At 36.7% G+C, this 24313-nt stretch overlaps 1 protein-coding gene across 1 annotated transcript in view; it reads left to right on the top strand.

Annotated features, from left to right (window-relative positions):
* The window catches only part of Ubx (ultrabithorax), a 95445-nt gene extending 85113 nt beyond the window's left edge, over positions 1-10332 (top strand). Inside the window, exon 3 of the mRNA XM_018539916.1 lies at positions 9986-10332. The gene's annotated coding sequence lies outside the window, so the exon portion shown is untranslated. The remainder of the gene's footprint in view (positions 1-9985) is intronic.
* The last annotated feature ends 13981 nt before the right edge of the window (positions 10333-24313 follow it).

The raw sequence follows: 24313 nt of genomic DNA, 5'->3' as shown, positions 1-24313 counted from the left end.
TAGGTGGCAGCACGAATCGGCATTACTCGGTCGATAACGTATTGTCTTTCTTACCGACTTCTCTGTCGGTACATAACTTAATTTAGAGGTTGCCTCTACCCACCAAGCAGGATATATTGAGCGGTAGTTCGATGATCGCCCGTAATGCGCTTTATGGTTTGTTTTTATCGACGTGGTTATATAGTAACTCACGACCTTCCTGTTTCTCGGCGTGGTGAGTCGAATCCAGCACGACGCTACGCGGTCGTGTGTGCGCATGCTGGTATTGGTGTCCTATAAAACGCGCGCCGTGCTGAGTCGGCAGGGCTATTCACATTTTCCCCGCGAATGCATTCCCGAAGCTATCGGTCAATAATCCAATAAACCCGCGATTCGCAGTCCCATGAAGAGAGAATAAAGTACGACGTCGCGTGATTTTATTGCGTAGTAAAGCGTGATTTCGACAGATCGATGCGCGATCACCATCGCCTCTTCGCGCGCGCGTTTACTTGCTCGCTCGCCAAACGGGTAGGTCAGGGATCTTTATTGGCTGTAAAGGAAGACGTTTTACGATCCATAAAAGCGTTTATAGCGCTCAAGTAGTCTTACCTCGGTTCTTACATCCCGGTTATATCCATTACCCCTTCCGCGACCTTTCCAAGGGCGGCCACTGGCACGCGTTTCTCTCTCTCTCTCTCTCTCTCTCTCTCTCTCTCTCTCATGCCTTTGAGATTTACAGGTTACGCTCCCGGTAACACCTCGTAAACTTGGCTTAACGACTTTAACCGGGCCTAACTGCTTCCTTCCTGCAATCAGACCCTGACCTACCTTGCACACTGTCGTCCTAGAAAAATTCCAAGATATCAATTGCACGTGGCATTGCTTCGCGATTTCATCTAAAGACTTTAAAATATTTCCTTACTTATACTGAGATAAAAACAATGCCTTCTATACAATTATTAATAATATACATACCGTACTTTCTCATCAGCATTTTTAGGAAAGTAATATAGTATTTCTTATATTTTTATTACTTTTATATATATATATATATATATATATATATGTATATATAATCAGAATTTTTTCACAAATTATAGTAGTTATTGGTAATTATTATAAGTGATCAAAATATTATTGAGATTTTTTTGATTATTTTATTTGCATATACAGTTTTTCGCTACTTATCGATGAAATATGAATTTTGCGAAATTTACTTTCATTTGATATCAACATTAAAAAGTAACGCTCTAGCTTTTAGTACTATTGTATCACATTCATACAATAATAAGAAACCGCAATATAAATACTGAGAATTTATAGGTTTCGAATGTTCAAAAATATAGAAAAGGATCACGCAAGATAAAAAAACAGAGAATTGACATCGTTTCTTTTTTCTTTCTGTTTCTCTTTTTTTCTTTTTGTATTTTCTATCTTATTCAATGAAATGCGGTTTATGAAACAGGCAACGAGCGACACAGGATAAAAATTCTCAATACAAGACCTAACAAAAATTATGGTTTTTTTTCTTATTCAATGGCATATGTAACATATGTTTATTTTGTCCAATAAGTTACATCTAACACACGACTTATATATATACACATAATTATCTTATAATTTCTCATTGAACAATTTCTTTTTCACTATTTTTTCAATAATGTTTCAAAAAATGACGCGTACTATAAAATTTAATATATATTAAATTAAAGAAGATATTACTAATATCATAAAAATAAGAAAGAATTTATTAAATTTTGATCCATCTTGTTATAATTATTATGTATTATTGTATTAAATTTCAAAAATAATTTTTTTCGCGTTTATGCTTATAATGTATCAAGTAATTTTTAATTAAACATAATTACATGTGAGCTGTTATACATTGCTTTTACTCTATATAGGAAAAATAAACTTGTTCATTCATTTAAGTTGAGAATGTATGACACGTGTTTGATCTAATAGATAATTATGTAATTTTCAAATGTCAATGTTACTTTGTATTTACATTGTAAACCACTTGCTAATTAATTTGATCACTCTGTTCACTCGGATCCAAGATTTCCAGTTTCTAAACAACTTATTTATGTATACCGCGTACGCATGCTGAAATCAGATTAGAATAAAAGTAGAGCGAGTTGAATACATTCCTTGGCTATGCTTACATTATATTTTATAAATATCGTCCATTCAATTTATCGTCCTTCCGTTTATGTATTTTATTGTTCTACAATACGATAATAATAATTTTAATTTGCATTGTAGAGTGATTTTTCCGTATATATTTTTATGACTACGAACGTCACATACTGTATTTTTTAAATGTGAATAAAAAGAGACCAAAAATATTTTTAGAAATGATGTTAGTTAAAGTATGTAGGGTAAACCCGGTATATACGCCGCGTCAGGAAATACGCCGCAGAAGTCAGAAAAAATAGAAAGAGTGGGGATTACTTTCCGTCAATTACTTTGTTACATGCCTTTATGGTATATTAGTATTATATTATGATTTCAGTTTTTTACTGTTAATATTAATGAAATTATTGCGAGTTAAATCGATTTTTTACTGTAATAAGTAGTGCCATCGTAATTTATAATCTACATAAAATGATTATTATAGAGCGTGTAAAAGACTTAGTGGTTATTTTGCAATACATATGTGTAGAGGAATAGTAAAGCATGTTGTATAGCAAAATACAAGTGCTTTGCTCCTGTATTGTTTGTTTAATTAGTTGTCATATATATCCCATCTATTTGGGATATACGGCATTTTTAGCGAGCGGGATGCTGTGCCGCAGCACAGACGCTCTATTTAAGAAGTTTTTGTTAATTCTAACAATTATATTTTGCATTAATGCATAAATGTTGATAAATCTTAAACGTTTAATGATTATTTTCAAAGATTTGAAGCTATTTTAAAAAATTCTATTTAGTCCTATTTGTATTCCAATTTTCATTCTGAACAATAAAAATTGTCATATATTAATAAACAATGCTAGTTACGTCGTCATTTTACATCTTATTTATAGATTATTTGTGATTTTCTTATGAATTATATATAAGTAGCTATATTATCCCCCCCCTATGGGATAAATGGCAAAAATGCAGGGGTTTGAAAAAGTTACTTTTTAATATGGAAAATAAATTATTTTGGATTTCTAATATTTTTTTTACAGTAGTAGATGATACAAAGTTTTTATTTGTATAATTAATTTGCTTTAAACATAGTAAATAATAATTGATAAATTAAGTTTTCGATAGGTGCGGCATGTATACCGGGTTTACCCTATAGGTATGTAAGGATGTAAGGATAAACTAAGGGCGGAATCTATAGAAATTGTTTTAAGCTAATGCTTAAGATGTCATGAACTAATCAGAGGCCGGTATTCATAGTCGGTATTTATATTCAAGACCGTCTTAAGTTCAGTCTTGAAGAGTTACGAACCAATCAGAGGGCCGCTTTAGCATTTTAAGACATTACTTAAGACAGTCTTCAAATAAGAACTGACTATGAATACCGGCCAGAGAGTCATATTAGCGACTTAAGACTTGAGACGGTCTTGAAATTAAAAATGGACTATGAATACCAGCCTTATATATATATATATATATATATAAATTTCAGAACATAAATAAAAAAGTAGCAAAAATAATAATATAAAAGTAATATGATAATAAAATAAAAAAAAATAAAAAGAAAGAGAAACAGAGGAAAAGAGAGCAAGTGAGAGCTTTGTTCTTCTCGCACTTCCGCTTCTTCCACGGTTTATATAGCCGAACAATCATCTCACTCACCGTCGCGACTTCCCACAGAGTGTATCACAATTAGCTGGCATCTTTCACCTCATACCATCATCATACCTTCTACTCAACTTTCATAAAACCTTCCCCTTTCGTTACATAAAATCTACGGATACGCGAGCCAACACGAACAAATTTAATGAACTGCTACGCAAAGTTTTGAAAGCTTATTTCAATATTATGATGAATATAAGAGAGTTGGCATTATTTCAGGAGCACCAAAATTCACGAAAGAATATTTAGTTACTTTACGGAGAGCACATAATGGATTGCATAACTTTTGCAAATGGAGAAAAAAACTGAATAGACTATAATTTTTTATTAAACTTATACACAGAACGTTGCAGCAAAAGTTAAACAACATAAATCAAATTAACGAAGAAAGATAAAAAGAGATTTTATAGAAATATTATTTTATTCAGAAATATTTATTATAAAGCTAATGCTATATCTAATATATTAAATAAGTGAAGTATATTTATAGGCGATATATAATCATGATGTGATTTGATAATACGGAGGGTGCACGATTAATTGTCAAGTGCTTTGCATTGGAAGTTGCAAAGCGGAAGGTATTTCGAAGCCGCGCGGGTTTTGCCCTCGCTGTACACAAACTTAAGAAGTAGATGCGGAAAGGAGGGGACACGGTAGCAACATAGTTAGTTATACGCCGTGCATGCTGGCAACAGCGCCGGTGTGTTTTTCATTTTCTTTATATCACCCTTGACGCTCGTAAAACCATTACCCATGACCAAGCGAACGCAACTTCTGTATAAGCCCTATCGGTGTGCGCGTATAAACGCGCGACGTTGAGACATTCTTTGATGATACTGGAACTTCTTTTACTCGCGCACTTCTGTAGGTTCGTAAGACGAACCCAATTTCCTCGGCGACGGCAAGTCGACCCTTCGGATTTGTCTGACATACCCACGGGAAGAATTCAGTTTTCTCGTTGGCGATTGGTTATCTTCTCGATCGTTATCTTTTCGTGACACATTGTTTTCAATGATTTTTAACCTGGCTGCGCACATCGTTATTGCAAACATTCCAACGATTATTCGCAATACATTCATGCTGTCTTGTAATTTTTATTTCATATTGTTTATTGTTAATTCACATCTGAATTTCTAAAGCGTTGCCATATTAATTCTTATTTATTTGTTCATTTATTTATGTTTTTATTAATGTAATAAAAAATATATTTTTTGTATTATTGGTTGCCAATACTTTCAACTAGTGAGTGACACTCCAAAATTTTATTACAGCTAGTGTCTGAAATGTTCAAACCTCGCTGTGCTCGCGAAGTCAGGAGAACGAGTCGCAGATTCTGATGTCTAGATAAGTCAGTTAGCGACTCGCTTTAGCGCGTTCCAACGTAGTGCATTTTTTGCATGGGTATTTTCTTATTGCTTTTTCTTTTCCCTTTTTCTCTTTCGCTCCCACTCATTTCTAACGAGTGATTCATCATCGGTGTCGCCTTCTCTTCTTTCTCTGATTAACTGGCTGGCTGGCTGGTTGGCTGGTTAGCTAGCTAGCTGGCTGGCTGTTTGGTCCCTGGATCTTCCGTTTATTCTGTTTTTTCTCCTTTCTTTCATCTCTCTCTTTTTCCTTCAAGCTACTCCATATACTTGTTTTATTCCTACACTAAAGTCATATCAACACATAATTCTTTCTTGTTATTAAAGACGTACTTTTAATTTTTTTTACTTATTCTGAGTTTTCTTTTTCATATATTCTCGTCATTAATTAATATTTCAAATCAGTTGAATTTAAGTTTTATTTGGTCATAAAAATTGTTAGGATTTTTATACAATCTTGCGAATATTACGATTTCCAACAACATATATTATTGTAAAACAATATCTGGAACATTTCTTTATTTTAATGATATCATCTTATTGGTGTGAAAAAGATACAACAGAAATATTTCTCTTCAAATATTTCGGTTATATCTACGGTGTAAATACAGCAGGGGGCATAAAGAAAAAATTAGAAGCTAAATATTTTTGTTTATCCCTTCTTTACTCTATTCACGCACACATCAAATCTTTTTTAAATTTTTTATTTTACAATAACATTTTTATTACATTAATAACATTATTATTATCTTTAATAAAAGAATTTTTTAGTAAATTGTATTACACTTTTATCTCGTTATTATTCTTTTTACTATTTTCATTATACAACTCAACTTTAATGCATGGCCATACTCAGCCATTGAAAACATGATGGCATGTTCATATTTTTAAACTGTCGATGTCAGCAACACTAATAAATTTTTGAAACCAAGTATTTGAAGACAATACAACATAGTTTACATGCCGATGTACTAGCTCCCTTCTAGCTTATTTATTTTCCAATAATTCATCATTTAAAAGTGATTCTATTTGATCTGGTGAAGAGGTGTTTTATGCAGTACTAATGAATCTTTAAGCGCACCGAGACCGAGTTCGAAATATCCATGCATTTTGATTAGTATTGAAGAACGAGCGTCGTTCGTTTTTCGAAAAGTCCACCTTCGGTCCGGAAGGTGGGATTCCAGTAATTCGGTCATGGAATGGATGGGCGACGACGAGAGAGCGAGAGGAACGATGAAGTGGGCCGGGTGAAGGGATAGGATAGGGATGGGAGGGCGTTTCACGGCACCCTGCATGGGGTAGCTTGCAACCTCACGCGACACTAGAGCCATCTATATCCCGGGAGATTTATGAGTTCCTGGTGCAGCGGCTGCTCGTAGCAACTACACGCTACACAATATCGGTATAGTGCAATGGTAGTGCTGCCCCCTGTCGCGGGACGAGCGCACTGTTGCTCCGCGGGGGTTTCGCGCACTCGCGTTCATTCAACGCCGTCCTGGCAAAAAATTCTGACTCGATCTCAATCCAAACCCCTCTCCGTGCCATCCACCCGGCCCGTCAGCCACAGCTTCGACGATGTATGCATCCATAGGTGTATGTATCTGTTCTGCCCTTGAGAAATCGCATATTTTTGCCGCTACGGTTTCTACATACCTACGGCGTGCGAATTAATATATCTTTTCAGAGGCTGTGTATCTGACAAACTTAAGATGGATGGGAATTTACTATTCTGTATTATAACGTTTTATTTTTGTCATAGTACCTGAATAATTTGTATATTTCAAATAAATTATTTAACTTTACCTAATAGAAGTAATAATAATTGAAAAAAATATTTATATAATTATTATAATCGCATATTTTTGCCGCTACGGTTTCTACATACCTACGGCGTGCGAATTAATATATCTTTTCAGAGGCTGTGTATCTGACAAACTTAAGATGGATGGGAATTTACTATTCTGTATTATAACGTTTTATTTTTGTCATAGTACCTGAATAATTTGTATATTTCAAATAAATTATTTAACTTTACCTAATAGAAGTAATAATAATTGAAAAAAAAATTTATATAATTATTATTGTTATATATCGATTACAATCAATTTGACTAAAAAGTGTTCAAACGGTAACATTATTCTAATGTAACTACATATTTTTAAATATATTTTTGATAATATTAACCTTGAATAAATTTGAAAATATTTGAAAAAAAAAATTAAATATTTACGCGTTTGTGTTCCATTATCAATGGATGATAATTGCGCTAAAGAATAACTCAGATAGAGTTCCTACATATATAATTAAAATTGAACAGCATGAAAAAGAGGCGGGTCAACCTTGATTTTCATTCACGATCGACCAAGCATAGAGAATGGCAAGCCGAGATTTTCGAACAGCCCCCTAGACACAGCCGTCCGTTCGCACTCCGCGTGATATTCTGCAGGGGTAACCAATGAGTATAGCCCGGAGTGGGGCTTCACCCCTGGTGCTATGCGAGTACGGGACGATGACGACGACGATATGAGTACTGGTATCTACCTATCTACCTATGCTTCTACGCTCCATCCCACTTTGCCCCATCCCCTTGATGCGGCCGGTTTACGAGCAACCTGTGGTAACGAGAGCGATAGATAATAACTGCTCCGTGCTCAATTCCACTCCCTCTCACACCTCTTCTCAACCCTTTTGTCTTTCTCTTTTCCAGACACGCATTCGCACAAAATACACGCGTACGCGCGCATATTCGTATATGTATGTGTATACATATAAAGAGCCAGATGCTATCTTTTTATCTTTTGCGGCTTATTTCTTGAACGTTTCCTGTAATCTGATTAAATAGATCGCACCGATATCGCAGATGGAGAAAGAGAACCGGTTAAGATTTATTCGAATGGGAAAAATAGGATTACATTCACTTTTATGATATATATTCTATACTGATGTGAACTTATATCATGTATGCGACTTTCACAAAATTATCATTTTCAAGTTATTTTTACTTCTCGATAGAAGTGTCCCGGCGAATTACATAAAACGCGCGCACGACGTTGTTTTGCAGCGAGCCATATCGAGAATCGTGTTTCTGGTTTTTGCGAGTTTTAAGTATGAGAATTTATGGCGGCTTAAAAACTCTAGTTTCTCCTTCGGAAATCCTGATAAATGCGCACAGGAAGGATGCTTAGGTATGTATCGCCAGGCTCAGTTTCAGAGTACTGTTGCGTACTCTTGGAAGGGCGAAGTAATTCTAGGCCGAACAGCAAACGGCGCGGTGCAGCGACGGCTCAAATGAGATACAAGCGTATGTAAACAATTTCCAAGTAACAAGGGTTGTGCGAGTTTGAAGTAAATTCTAGACTCGTCTTAGCGCCAAGACACTACCGTGTCTCCTGACAACTGTTTATTGTATCCAGAGTGTCACTGTGATATTTTATATTTTATAAATATATATATATAATAATAATTAATATGTTAAACAGGGAGAATAAGAGTCAAATTACAATTTTAAAATCTAAATCTGATAATTTATTCTAATATTATATATTGCGAAGAATATCACGTAATTTTTGGTGTTTCGTCCCGGCTTCCACTGCTGGACTCATCAGTAAGGCATTGTAGTGGAAGCCTACCTTATACGCCTTGGTAAGTTATTGAATCGAGATTCTATATAAAGAGATATACGCGTGTCTCAGCACTTACGAGAATTTACGAATATCGATAGACCTCTGATGGCGAATCGACGTAGTGATATTCTTCGCAATATTTATCCAAAGTAGGAAATAACGTTCTATTAATATATGTATAGTCCCCCCAAATTGCGCACCGAACAATTGTCGGTCTTGCAACGCAACTGTAATAATCTGATTTTTAAATGTCTCCTCTCCCTAATTATTGCGCGCCGAAAGATTTCGGTCTTGCAACGCAACTCTAATAATCTGAAAATATCCCTCCTCCTGAATATATAAATTTATTGATTTCCTTCTTATATCTAATGATACGTAAAAATTTAGTTGGAAATGTAATTATTTATTATAAATAGTAGAATGTGTGTACACGTATATGTCACGAAAATAACTTCTACGTAACACACATTTAAAAGTTCTGTGCTTACATAAAACTTATAGTTTTATAATTTACATCTTACGTATGTATAGCGTAATCAAGTAAGATATTTTTAAATAGATATAATTATTACAATTTTTGTTGTTTTATATAACTCTTTCTTATGTAATATTGATCGTGTAAACGCAACAAAATGAAATGGAATTATAGTGATGTAAAGTTCTTCTCTCTCTCATTCCCCATGAGACCTAGACTAACCCTTTCGCTCTTAACGTGAACTATTGATATCCCGAGATACTAACACTACTAAAACTCAGACTCAACGTGCATGTGACCAGACAAGGCACCATGTGCATTCATTCTATTACAAAAGAAGCTGAACTAGCATTCGTGGCCCGACCCATCGCTTCCCTAGCATGTTGTATATATAAATGTCCTAAGTCAAACTCTCAAACCGTTGGTCCTACGTGATGATCTCGCTCTCTAAAAAGAAATTGAGATCTTTTATAGTTTTAAGAAGTTTTAACATTTTACATTGGAAATTTTAATCTGACCATTATAACAAAAGTAAACAATCAATCGACAACTTGTGTATATATATATTATATTTTAATAATATTGTAAATTGCTCATTAGTATTATAATTTCTTCTCGATATAGTTTGTTCTGTACTTTGTTAATGCGCGTAAAATTATATTTACCGCTCAGCATTAAAAATTTAATGCATTCTAATTTATGATAGCATGTAGAATAAGCTAACACTGTCGTTTCTGTTTATGCTTCAGGTGAGTGGCAGGCTGCACCCGCTGTCTCTGCAATGCCAAATAGATGGTCGATGTGCGTATCTGTCGATCGTCAATTTATCGGTTGCGGCGAATCGGATGCTGCACCCGGTGAGTGACGAACCTTCCCCACCATGGCTACCTCCCGTAGCTCACTTTGACCGATATGCTCCCAGACCAATCAGTATCCAAGTACACAGTATCATCCATATAAGCCTAGCTCTGTTGTAGTCGTTCCCCTTTCTGGTCTCTCTACCTGTAGTTTCTGCTTTGGTGCAGTAGCATGTAGATAGGGGATTGAATTATCGAGGGTGGCCAATCAGCCGCGGATCCGGGGTGTCGTTTGCGAAAAATCGACCGAAAACAGAGTCACGTTCTCCCGATGTGCATTGCGATAGGTTGTGCGCAACTTAGAAACTGAGATACGTAACGAAAAGGCTACAACTATTTATAGGGTTAATATAGAACGTAAAAAGCATCTAACTCTCTCGATGGACGATATCGAGTCGATGTTAACGATTAGTTCGCGATGAACTTAGTGGAGGCACGACTCTTTATCGTAATTCAATGTACAAAACTGCTATTAGCACGATTCTCCTCATTTTCTATTACTTAATATATTTTCTCTCGAAAATGCGCACTCGATACAGCCTCGCAAGAAAGAGAGAAAGTAAACTAGAACGATTTTGTCTGTTAATGTTATGTTTTTGTTATTTTTTTATTATTTGCGAGCAATGTGAGAGTGCGTTTATATTGTTACCACTTTCGCTTTGCTAATAGTAATTTTCGCTCATTTGTTATAAAAAGACTGTTTTATTTCATTTCGTTATTACTTAGAATTATTATTTGAAAACGTATACCGGCAGCAAGTGAGACTAATGATGGAAATGTAATTCTTTCGATTGGTACAAAATATATATATATAATATATCGATATTCGATGATTTTGTTAATGTTATATAGAAACGTTTATGATGTGCGTCTGCTTAAGTACCTGCTAAAGCGGTCAAGAGTGCGCGATCTCGAGATGGATATCTCTTTTAAAATAAATTTAGAAAGGATCTTTTAGAGAAAAAGTGAGAGAGAGAGAGAGAGAGAGAGAGAGAGAGAGAGAGAGAGAGAGAAAGAAAGAGAGAGAGAGAGAGTGAGAGAGAGAGAGAGAGAGAAAACGTTTCTTTTATTTAATCTGAGAAAAGTAAGACGAAAAGACGGATTACAAATGCGAATATTGTAATGTATGTATTCTATCTAGTACCTAGACGCCTGCTCTAAAGAGATTTGTGGCGTTATCCTATAAAGCAACTCTATTCTAGTTAATGAATGTATACGAATAGCCGCTAAGAGAGGATGTGAGAATAATACGTAAACGCAGTATTTCTAAGAGGTATGTAATGTTAATAGTTATTTATTTTGTGGATCTCTCGAAACAAATATTTCATTGCTCTGCTGTGCTGTACGTTATCAGTTTACAGGTACATAGTCCTGTTGAGGGATATAGGCGTTACCTATGCGTAGTGCTAGTTATTTGTGTAAATGTTCCGCGTGATAAATTCTTCTCTTTTTTTGTAATATATTAGGATACTAACTATTTACAAATCTGAATCCTGATTGTATGTAATCCGACAGCGACCAGGGCCGCACTAGCTGCCTACGACTAAGATTATAATATTTCGGCGTTTTTCGGGACGGTTGTCGTTTTGAACGCTATTGTAATATTACATTGATTATACGATTGCTAAAAAAAAATAAATGCGATGTAAACTTAATTCCACGTCTTACGCTTCATTGCCTGCGGCCCTGGCCGCAGCAGCTTATCCCGTACCAGATCTGCACTTTCCTTGATCCTATTATTTGTTACTTTTCCGCGATATGAATCAAATTTTAAGAATTAATACGTTCGATTATTATTACGTCGCGAATATGATCGATCTTTACATAGTAACCATATGATGATATTTTCTGAATCGACAGTAAGATATATAGTATGATTCTTTGATCTCGTTACTCTTGTCATCAACAAAAATATTACTTTAACGCGAGCGAAATTTTCTACCGCGCGTTTCGTTAACAATTCCTTAACGATATTACGATGTAGAAAGTAGAGGACGTGCGGCGCTTGCTTTACGGCACTTAAAGCACTCGTTAGGCGGTGTCATCGCGATACAGGATGGAACCGCCTTAACGGGCGCCACGTTGATCCAGAGTTGAGCTTTCCACGGACAGCCATAAGTCTCGCGACGCTCGGGGATATTAATATGTTATTGCGGAAAGACTCCCTCATGAAAGTCGACAAGGACTGCAAAAATATGTCCCGCGTGTCTCGGCGTCTCCAGGGGTGGCACACACGTTCAGCATAGCACGGTGGATGCCTCTATCGTTCGCTATTCCTATGTACGTACGCTAACACGCACGAGCATACACAATCGCGTACCCACATGTACAGACGGAAGCTCTCGTTACTATCGTACACGTAGCGGGGAGCGGTTGGGGGCAGAATTCAGCAGACGCCATTTGTATTAATGAAGCTCCCGACAATGGTGCACGCCCGATGAATTATGTACCTATGTTCGAACCGAACGAAGGTACATAACCGATCTAGGCATAAGTTTGCTATTGGTCTCACGCAACACTTCCTATTCTCTGATCCTTAGTTATAACTCCGTGTGATCCCTGGTTCTTTAATCTTAAGGGCGAAACCGATCCTCGAAAATCACGTTTTGGAAATCCTATTACACACGTGCTTTCATACTGAACGTTATTATCTCAAATCAGAAAAATTAAATTACATTTTTCGAAAATCGGTGCTGTTTAATAAAAAATGTATTAAAATTTATCCAATATAAATAAAGATAAAAATCAACTATTCAAAAATATACGCGTATATAAAATTAATTTAATCGGTTATGTATTATTGTATTAAACCGAGATAATTATCTTAAAAAAAAAATTTTTTTTAAACAGATTTGAAGGCACTAGATGTGGGTTTTATTACTAGATTTTTTTTGTAATTCTTTTGTAATTTTACGATCAAATCTAAAATTTATCTAAAAGAAATAAAATAAAACTTGTATTAAAATTTCATATTTTATACATTATTTTTAGATTATTAGTTTTAAAGTAACTTTTGATGTTTTTATCTAGTTGAAAGCATTATTTTTTATTCTGTTGTATAAACCGCTACGTTTTTAGATATGTACCGTTAACGTTGACTAAGTATCAATTAAAATTCATTCTCAAGTCGGTAAAAAACATTTTGATCAAAACCGAGAGCATTAGCTGCGTAGCTGCAATCTATTACGTGAAAAGACGTAGCGAGGCATCCATCTCGCCATGGCGCGGATAAAACGACCGCTTTACTTTGGATTACAGGGGGAACAATTTACAGCAGGCACAAGAGCACCTGTTCGTTCTTGAGGAGATGGAAAGGTAGGGACGCGCACAACGCGAGGGGTAGTCTTTTAAGGGTGTGGGAATAGCGTGCTTTGCAGACGTTGCGGTAATTGAATCCCAGTAAGTCCCTCTATATAGGTGTATTCACTTAAATGTATAACACTATTCTCCTTCCTCCGCGCCATCTTTCTTTTGCTTCTTTAATCTTTCCACCTACCTCTTTTCTACCCTGTGCAATGATTTCTCGTTGATGGTTAGATATTATGAGAAATTTTATTCACAAGTTTCTTGATTCGGTGGCTTTCTAGTGGCACAGTTTTTTGTCCTCGACTACATAATTCGTGTCTTTCTTTTAAAGTCTTTTTATCAAATTTTTATTGTTTATAAACCTCGTAATACATTTGTATTTGTTATCGAATAATTTTTCGATTCACAACACATTTTTCTATAATATATTAATGAAAAGATGAGTGTGCCACACGTTGAGAATTTTTTTTATTTCATAAGAAGGAATCAGCAATAGGTTTCGCTGTGTGAAAACTCATTCTGCAATTCTCCTCGAGGAGTCTACTATCCCAGCAACGAAATCCTGATGTACGAGCTTCACGTTTCAGCAGCTCCTTGGCTCGGGCCGACTGATATGAATGTGTTAGGTGTAGATGAGCCTAGCGTGCTCCGCCCTCATATAATTACTTCACGCTTCTCTCTCCGTAACCTGGTGCCCTCAGATACTTCCTCCCTTTTCTCCTCCTCGTGTTTCTCCTCCTCTTCCTCCTTCTCCTTCTCCTTCTCCTCCTCCTCCTCCTCCTCCTCCTCCTCTCTCTCTCTCTCTCTCTCTCTCTCGTCAGCGATGTTCTAGCGGTGTTTCTATATCGTCGTGCTCTTGCAGGGTGGTTTGCCCGTAGTTGCATGCACCGCTCGCAAATACCATCGTATCCTGTGCGCTTGGTATAACAAGGGGGTTGGAGGAGGATTCAGTCGGGTTTGAGGGGGTGTTGTGCAAAGGGGAGGTTATTAGGCAACGCAGCACCTCATCCCTCATCCACGTAACCGCGCCGCAGCGTGTATTATGTAACAACACGGAAACGAACTGTGAGGTGGTTGGTTGGCCGAAAGAGAAATGGAGAACGGGCGTGTAGGATAGAGAAGGAGAAATGCAAAAGCCTCGCTGATGTTGCTCTTGCTGCTGCAAATATTACACGTATTCGTAACGATGCGCTCATAATTCTCGGTTAGTATCTGTTATTTCCACGAGTGCTGAATCATTTTCGATTCGAGCACAAATTATATCTCCATGCGTTTTAGGAGTGCTCGTTAAGATTCGTTTGCACTAGCCAAGACACTCATACTTTATTGAGCTTTGACATTGAGTTCTCTTCTCGGATTCCTTACGAATATCGTATTTTATATTCGCTTTTATTTTGTTTCAAAACATCGACACTTTGATCAAATATTTGAATACATCTAAATTTATTGTATAATTAACAGATATGTATCAATAGGTTCGAGATTGCTTTATATTTTGTTATATTTAAATTGACTTGCACTGTATTACACATACATAAGACAATCCGATACTTCTTCGAATAGATTCAGGGAACAAATCCCACTAATATATGAATCTAGAACTTTAATAATAGCTGCTAAGTTTGGAACACATACATCTCACGGCATTATCAGAAATCTTAATTTACAATTGAGTTCTGGCGGTTTAACGGACATTTTGCGGCCAATATAATGTCTAATAATTCTAATAATTCGCCGGTTTAGAGATGAATGGTGGGAGGGAAGGGTGGTGGCACATAGGGTGAGTACGTTCCCTGGAGCCGTGCCCGGGAAGGTAGGGAAGTGAAACCGAGATGAAACGAACAAGGAGAGAGAAAGGGAGTTGCAGAGAGAAGGAGGCATGGAAGTGAGGGAGAGGAGAAGAAGGAACAGGTCGACCAAGGGTATGGGCCGAGGAAATGGAGGGAAGGCCAATTAGAGGGCGGGAAGATTTATCTGCGGGCGACGGGTGTGCGGATAGTAAGGGGTAGGTTGGTCTCTTCTGCCTAGTGCACTTGTATTATTTCTTGGTTGGACAACCCCGTTCAAGATAACGGCAACGTCCACCTGCTATTGGCTGTTCCTGATCCTTTATGAATTAGTTGTTAATTTAATTTCTCGTTGTCATCTGCATAACATGGAACAGCGTACTATTTTTTATACGTACATATATTCATATATGAATGCTAATAATTCTTATTACAAATTACAAATTAACTTAGATAAATAATATATAATAATTCAACGACAAAGTAACATGAAACGTATTAAGTTCTTAAATTCTCGATATTGATTTGCTCATATAATACCTTTTAATTGTATTAATTAATTTTAAATAAATTAAAAAAAATTTTTAACTATTATTATTGTATACTGAAGATGGCCAAATTTAGTACCAAAATGTTTATGTACTTTTAATTAAATTGTTATAAATATAAATAATTTGCGCTAACAAAATCTAGTGTGGCATATACTCGATTTTTCTTATTGCTAATAATTCTTATTATATACATATATACATATATTGTATTTAAATATTGAATCTTTTACTTTATTAAGAACATTAATTTTTTATTTTAATTTTTTTAATAGCAGAACAAAAATTCGTATATCTAAATAAATATTTTTCTTTAAATATATGAAATTATCATAAAATTTTGTCATTTAAATATTCAGTATATCATACAAACTACGCTCAAAGTAAAATTTCCTATTAATGCTGTATGTACAAATCTTAGATTATTTTAATAAGAAGTTTTGACATTTTAAGTATCTAGATGATAGGATCAAAGCATTTCTTCGGTGATATTAGTTTCTCTTTCAGTATTTACATAAGAAACATAGCCCCGTGGTGAATATATGAGGGACAATTTTATCTTGGTATAAATGATACTTGGAAACGACATAGCTTGATGTTTTTATAGATTGACACACGAAATTAGAAAAGCTAACTTTGAGAAAATTAATTAAAATAAGAGATAAAGACTTTTAATCTTTTTTGCTCAAATATTTTTAAATCTACCATAAATATTTAAATATTAACAATATGGATGAGATTGACAATAAAAAAATTAAGCTTTAAATTTATATATGTTTTGAATAACAAAATTATCATTATTTATTTAATTTTAAATTTATTATAGATTATATTAATTAAATTTTTATTCTAAATTTATATATTAAAATATTTTTTATGTGTCAATCTTTTATATATTTACTCGTATTTGTATTACAAAATTTAAAGAATTATTATCTTTAATGTGATACTAAGAAATACAAATATAATCACAACTTTTTAAAATAACAGGCATTACTAAATAAGCAAAATTAAGGAAACTATTATACATAAATATATTAAATATGACTTTTAACCTCGAGATTTCCTTCAACGGAAGCTTTTTGAATTAATAGATTTTACTTGTAGTCTTTCTCGTAAGATTTTCCAGCACGAAAACCTTGAAATTTGTAGAGAGAGCAATGCATGTTTTACATTTTAAAATTAGAATTGTGACTTAACGGGACTGACTGACCAAAAATGTTTGCGGAAGCGTGACAATGTCAGTGATCAGGTCGTCACGCATTAAGAATTTTTTTTAGTCAAAAAAAACGGGACTGCATCGACCGTTAAAATTAGAGGGGAATAGACCATGCTGTCAAGGCTGTACCATTTTTAACGTGGCTTTGAAATCAGCGGCGGATCTCGTAAATCTAGAACTACGTGGGAGATAACTTTGTGTCGGCTTGTTTTACGTGCTACAAATATTTTTTTTTCTTTCTTCACGAGAAGGAAGGAAACAAGTCTGCTTTGTTCGAAAAATTAAACTTCACCTATATACTTGACTGTATCTGTAAGCTTGTTTAGAACTAATGTATTGTTTGAGATCCATTTCTCAGAGATTTTTGACACGATAAATCGTAATAATTTACTTCATTACAAATAAATATAAGATATGTGTATCTATAATATATACAGTCTCATATATTTATAACATATTTATTTGTTTGCATAACTATTTGACTTCTTAATTTTCACATTGATAAAGTTGCCTTTTACGATTGAAAAAAGAAGTATATATTTTCGAAAAATTTTTCGTATAACTAAGATTCTTAATAAAATAATACCTTAATACACAAAACGGCAAATGGAGCATCATCGTGCTAGCGTCGAACGTAAGAATACAAAAATGAAAGTGGATAGTACATCATTCACCCTCTAGATAGGAAGCAGAGAAGTAACTGCAATTGTGAAACAAAAGGCATGATAATTGTATTCGCCCCCTGGGGAATAAGAAAGGGTGTGCGTAAGAGGAATGGGAGAGGCATAGCGGGAGTTCATATTAAAGCGCGAAGAAACGTCACGTTAATTTGTAATCGCTTTTGCGGTTGGCTGATAGCCGCGTCTCTATTGAGTGGTTTGGAGTCACGGCAAAGGGCTGGTCTTCTACCAGAATGTTCTATAGGGGAGACCATGATGGTTATGCAGATCAACGTAGGGGGGGTAGTGCGGTGGCTGACAGCGGTATAATAACTTGCCCCCGACATTCGTTTTGAAATAACGTTGAAATAAACCATAATCCTTTCCTCCCTTCCTAACGTGTCTCGTGTATGGTATAAAATTATTCATGCAACTGCGCCGACTGTGACGAAAAGCGCGACTATTCTGCGAACTATTGTATAATAACATCGTGTAACAATATTTAGCGTGTAACAATAGTTTCGAGCGAAACGGTATAACGAATCTTATTTATTCGGTAAATAAATCACGTTGATAGTTGCAGAGATCGCAATTTTTTCAATTCTTATCGTGGAAGCCTAACAGTAAGAAGTTTCAATCTGTGAATAGATGGCAGTTTGCCAAAAGAGAAAGGAGAAATGTTCGTTTGGTGAGTTTGGAGTTAGATTTCCGTGTCTGCTGAAGGAAAGCGGGGTGGGAAAGATAGAAAGTCAACTGGCAACAGCGTGCACGTGATGTATCGCAGCATCGAGCATTCGAGCATTGGCCAGAGAAGAAAAAGATCGAGAAGTGAAAGAAGTTAAAGTAGAGGACGGTGAACCGGGTCCAGGCGACGAGCGGGGGATACAGTCGAGTCGATCCTAAAGGTTGGGAGGAGGGAGGCACAGCTACTTGGGCCACCGACTAGGAAGGAGTAAAATAAGGGGTTGCTCGGCGCCGCCGCCCCATGCTTGGCTTGCAAACCGACTTCCGTCCTCCGCGTGCGAGTATTCAGACGCCGGCGGCGTTTTTACCAGAACGCGAAGCTCGGGCGAAAAAAGAAGCGAAATATATAGAGCGCGCGCACCTCCCGCGTTCTAGAGCGTCGCGTCGGGCTTTGGGCTTGGCTAGAGCCAGCCAGCTATCACGGCCTCGTTCTGTATACGCTCGTACGCGACGGGACGGAGTCTATAATATATCTCCCGCCTTATCTGCCGCACGCTGTTTACTGCCCGATAGACTTCGCAGATAGGAGGACCCTGTATCACCGCCCCGCGAGAGAGTCGAGTCACTTACTTTTATATATACGTTGTTACTTACGTCAGTGAGGAGGGGGAGGGGAAGGGGGAGGGGGGAGGGGCGTGCGGGAGGGAGTCCGTGAGACAAGTTGGAAAATACTGATGGCCATGGTGAGATACGGGCGACGACCGTCGCCGTCGCGGCTATGCGCGAGCTACGGCCTCTTCGAGGAAGTCGCTCTCGCGTCCGTCATGAAAAATGATTTAACCGAATCTTGATGTACCCTCCTAGAACCCTTGAAGATGGCGGTATTTTCATCCATTCGCTTACAACGCTCTGCTGTAACAGCACATTTTTCATTAATTTTCAAATATTCTGATTTCTCTTGGACGCATCTTTCGTAATCATCTCTATTGACGAAACCTCGTGCATCTTGGATAGTCTTGTATTTATACACACGATTGCAATTACCTTCTTATAATTTGTAATCAACGCCACTAATATCTTTCACGGAGCAATAAATGGAGTAAAACGAACGCAAAAGCGTAATGCACGTTTTACCTTTCTTTATAGATTTTCTTAGTACGGTCAAACTGAATGTTCAACTGTACTTAATATTCATAATTTGTTCATAATTTCTTCTACCTGAATGTCACTTACTTTAAACTCATTATTTACTAGTCCCGTCAGACCGTATTTCTTGAATTTATTGAGAATTTAATACCGGATTGAATTTTGGTTAGCGGCACTTAATCACTGTTTTAGCCAGCAAAGTTCCGCCGTTAATCTCCAGCCTTTCGACTGATACGATTCAGCGTTTTCTCGTCGCGCGCGCAGTGTAATGAGAGATGTACGAGATTGTACACTGTGTCTGAAACTATCGCAAATAGAGAGAGAACGAAGCTTCGAATGTCGTTGTACACTCGCGGACAAGATATCAAAGATATACAGCGAGAGGACAAGCGTTCGTCCTCGCACCGGAACTTTCTTCGTTCCGGCTGCTGATTGACGAGCCAAGTTTTCTCGTCCCTTGAATTTGGGTCGGGATACACCTCTTCTTTCTTTCTCTTTCGTTGCCCATCTCTGTGCTTAGTTTCCATCCTATCCCTACTCCACCCTCTTCCTGCACGTTGCGGTATACGAAGCGAGCTATGACACGGGACCCTTGGTAATTTCGTGGCAAGTTTTTCCTGCCCGACGTATCGTTCGGTACCTCATGAAAGTTTGATGACGAAAGCAGAAGTTAAGAAACTACATCGTACTGTTTGGAGGTGTACCAATGCCACGTTTCTGTGCGACCAAGTGACTCGACTTTGTAAGAAGTCCTTTGCGTCCTCGGCGAATAACTTATTTGTGCAGTAAAAAATGGCAATCTCTTGGTCGCGATATAAATCGTCGAGAACGTTTCGCGGACGTAAAATAAGAATGTAATTAAGAATGATTACTAGCGACGATGTTTTTACATAAAAAAAAAAATATATATAGAATTAAAAAGTTTTATAATAAATCTTTCAAAGTCGCGCATCACAGGGTTTGCGACGTGAATTAAATCGAAATCCAAAAGCCTTTGCGTGAGACAACCGCCATATTTGGCATAGAGAGAAAGACAGGCACTAGGGTGAAAAGGGAGAATCGTTTCTCCCCATTCTTACCGGAAGGGCCACTTGGAGCAGCTGTTATACCGCCGTCGATCGCACTTTGTTAAACCAACGGGGGGGGAATAAGCCGAAGCAAGTTTTTCCTATCTCAAAACATTCCTATTTTAACTATCAATTTTTCGATGATAACCTCAGTATTAATCGAGCATGCGATCGATAAGTCTTTTAGTGCATCGTGATTTCATTTCTTGCACTATGCGTGCGTTTAGTTTAATTAACTTTTGCAACCGTCAACTCTCTAGGAGTTGAATTTTGTGTGTCTTCTCTCTTACGTTCTTATAGGGTGGTATTCTATCAAGTAATAGTATACGTTTCTGTTGAACATCCAATGTAGAGTAGTACTGATTTGGATTCAATGCGATGAGTAAATAGAGAAACGAACTTGCAGTGTACAAATGACGCAGGGAATTCTTTTTGAGCTAACGCGCTGCCCTCCGTATTTACAGAATGGCGCCAAGGAATTCTGGACTCATCATTTATGAATCATCACCCGTTGGCAGTACCAGAGAGAAAGAGAGAGAGAGAAAGAAAGAGAAAGAGCGCTTCTGGAGTTGAATAAAATACAATTTAATTAATTAATGCTTGTTATAGATTGTTAATATATATGTACAATATTTATATATTGTCAAAAATTACAGTAAGTATATAAAGTATATTTTTCTTCTCAAACGTATATTAATTATATAGGTATATGAAAAGAAAATAAGTAAAATAAAATGTGTTTGATATTATTTATAAATCAATAAATGATTACAACACTTAATAATATATTAAAGATCACTAATTTATTCTTTATAATACCATAGTATTTAATTTTTACGAACGAAATTCTCACTTTTATAAAACGCAGAGTCTTCTACGATCTTTTTTACATCTCTGTTAATAATATCTTGATTTGATAAAGAATAATTGCGAATAACTGAAATATGATAATAAATGTGAAATATCATGAGAGGACCGCAGAAAGTGCCTGGGTAGCTTGCGATCCCTCATCGTACAAAGCCTTCGATAAGGCCGCTATTGGAATCTCGATAGAGCAGGTGGAACGAGGGAGCCGGCAGGGGAGGGTGAGTTGAGCTGAAGATCGGATTTGAACCGTCTCGAGGGAGAAGGGCGAATAGGGACCCTCAGGATATGAGAGGAGTGGAGAAGAAGGAAGATTTTGACGGTGTTTGTGCACGTTTCGGCTCATGTGTGCGCTTGTACGCGCGTTTCTGCGTGAGTGTCTTGGTTCTCCGGGGATAAAATGTAGATGGATGAGCCATAGATTTATACCAATCCCCGTAATATCGTATCTACGCGGAGCAGAAGAGAGGGGATAGCAGAGGACGAAGGGTGAAGAGTAGTTAGAGGGGTCTGTCAACGCTACGCCATGATGCATTGCGATCAGCTGCTGATAGCACATCAAAGATTTATTAAAGAGCTATTTACGGTCTGTTTCTGCCACGAATGGTCAATAGAAAGGAAAAAAAACTGCGCATACATGTAGCTCATTTTAGCATAGTTTTCTAAATTTATCATCGCGAGATGGAAATTTGTGTGACGGACATTTATATAAAATTTTCTTCAAATCACGATGTTTAGATGCGGAGATCAATGCTGTTCATTAAATCGGTAGTGACGTTTACGTTATTAGTTATATTACATCGCGATGGTAAAATACACCATTGCAAAACATAATACTCGGAGCGATCCAGTATCCTTTCGCTTCACGTATTGTGGAAAGAGTTAGGAAGTCATTGAAAAAGAGAGGTTTTGTCAGAATACAGGATATACCGGCGAGGATTCGGTCGGAATTGTGATGAGGTGGTGGAGAGGGGTAAAGGACGGAGGAGGGAGAAAGTTAGGGTAGGGATGGAAGCAGATATATATCCACGGCAATGCGTTACGGGTTCAGCTAAATCCGCCATGATGAATGTGTTGGCGGGAATAAATCCGCAATGCACACCCCCACCACCTTCATCCTCCACTGTACCACCTCCCCCCTGCCGCCGCCACCTCTCACGACCCCCTCGTACCCCCTTACGCCATCTTTCCCGCCCCTTAACGACTCGTTCTCATACACTCTCAAAATGCATCTCTCTCTCACGTGATTTTAACTTTAACTCTTCTTTGTCTATTTCCCTTTCCTTTCTTTCCTATTCTGAATGCATCTTCATATTGCAGCAACTGTAACTGAGCTTGTGTTACTGTTACCTCCTACAGCGATTTTATGACAAAGTTGCGCGCGCAAGAGAACTTTTTTTTGTGCAGCTCTTATTTTTTACATAAATATTTAAATTTAATCATTAATGTAACATACAATTGCAAGATATAAATTAATTGCAATATAAGCAATATAATTTAAACACTTTCGAAATGTTTCACGTTGTCTTAAATTTGCAAATTATAATTTATTACGATAAATCTAATGTACAACTTCTTAAAATCATTTGCTTAAATTGAAAATAATATAGGTATGTCACGTGTTTAATTGTTAGAATTATATAAAATATCTTCATTTTCCAATACATGTATACTTTTCATGTATATGTATATAATTACCACATATAATTTAAGATTGTTCTAATAATAATTTATGACACAACTATTATTCAATAATTCTTTTGTAAATGTTATTTTATTTTTGTGTCAAAGATTTTTATATATAAAAGATCTTTAGCCGGGTTACTATGATCAGTACATGCTATTACAGTATATCGTATATTGTGGCGCCCATGATGAAGCTGTATAGCATGGTTGGATGTAGCGCATGCGTGTCAACGCACGTGACCACGCACACATGGACAGAATGCGCTTGATCACGCTCTTCGCGCGCGCGCGCAAAAAAAAAAGAGAGAGCACCGTCGTTTTATTTATATATGTCTGTACAGGGCAGGTAGACATTTATTAGGATTTATCGATCGTATTATTTCACGTCCCAGCATGCCTTTTTGTGTACTCGCTTTTAGTATAAGATGCAATAAGTGCGTGATAGAAGAAATGTAAATCAGAGCAGCAATGTGTTGAACACGAAGCATAAGACGGTAGCTGAATATCGAAAATACCGATGGTGTAAAATATAAATCTTAAATAATAATTGAGATATTGCGGGATTAAGGAAGAGACGTTTTTTAAAGATGAACAATAAAAATTGTCACTCTGAAGTTTAATATCTTTCTTCGGGTACGTGTAGTATATTATCTCACTTTACCATCAATCTATATTGATATACACAGCATTTCTTATACAGAATTTATTTTTACATTAATGTTATAGAATATTGCAAAGAAAAATATTGAAATCATACGAAACACGCATTTTTATTAGAAAATTAGTAAATAATTTTATTCAAAACGGAGGATATTTTTTTGTGGCAATTAAACGACAATTAAATCGTATGCGCGGCGGAAAGTAGGCTTATTTCAAGCTAGTTCAGAGAAAGCAGCAGGAGACGGTCCAGAAGGAGAAGGAGAGGGTAGAAGAGGAGGAGGGAAAAGCAGGAGACGCAAGCTCAGACACACCGGTCGGGTTATTTATTGTAACGAGGACTTATGGCGACAGATTTAGGAATTAGGGTATCGCAGCAGGCCCGGCCCCTAGCAAGGGTTTCCATGGAGAACCTGTGCGATACAAACACGTAGGTGTATTCCACGGCATACAAATACGACGTCCTAGGGCATCCTACTCGTGAGCACGTATGGACCCACGTGATAGCGCAATAATCCACGAGGATTATCCTCCGTGTTCAAGCGAGCAGGCGGCGAGTGAGGGACTATTTGGCCACCGAACTGGCCGAATATTCGT

Source organism: Cyphomyrmex costatus, unplaced genomic scaffold (genome assembly GCF_001594065.2).
Source record: "Cyphomyrmex costatus isolate MS0001 unplaced genomic scaffold, Ccosl1.0 scaffold229, whole genome shotgun sequence".
NCBI lineage: Eukaryota > Metazoa > Arthropoda > Insecta > Hymenoptera > Formicidae > Cyphomyrmex > Cyphomyrmex costatus.
The sequence above is the reverse complement of the archived record's forward strand: the minus strand, read 5'-3'. Positions and strand labels throughout refer to the sequence as shown.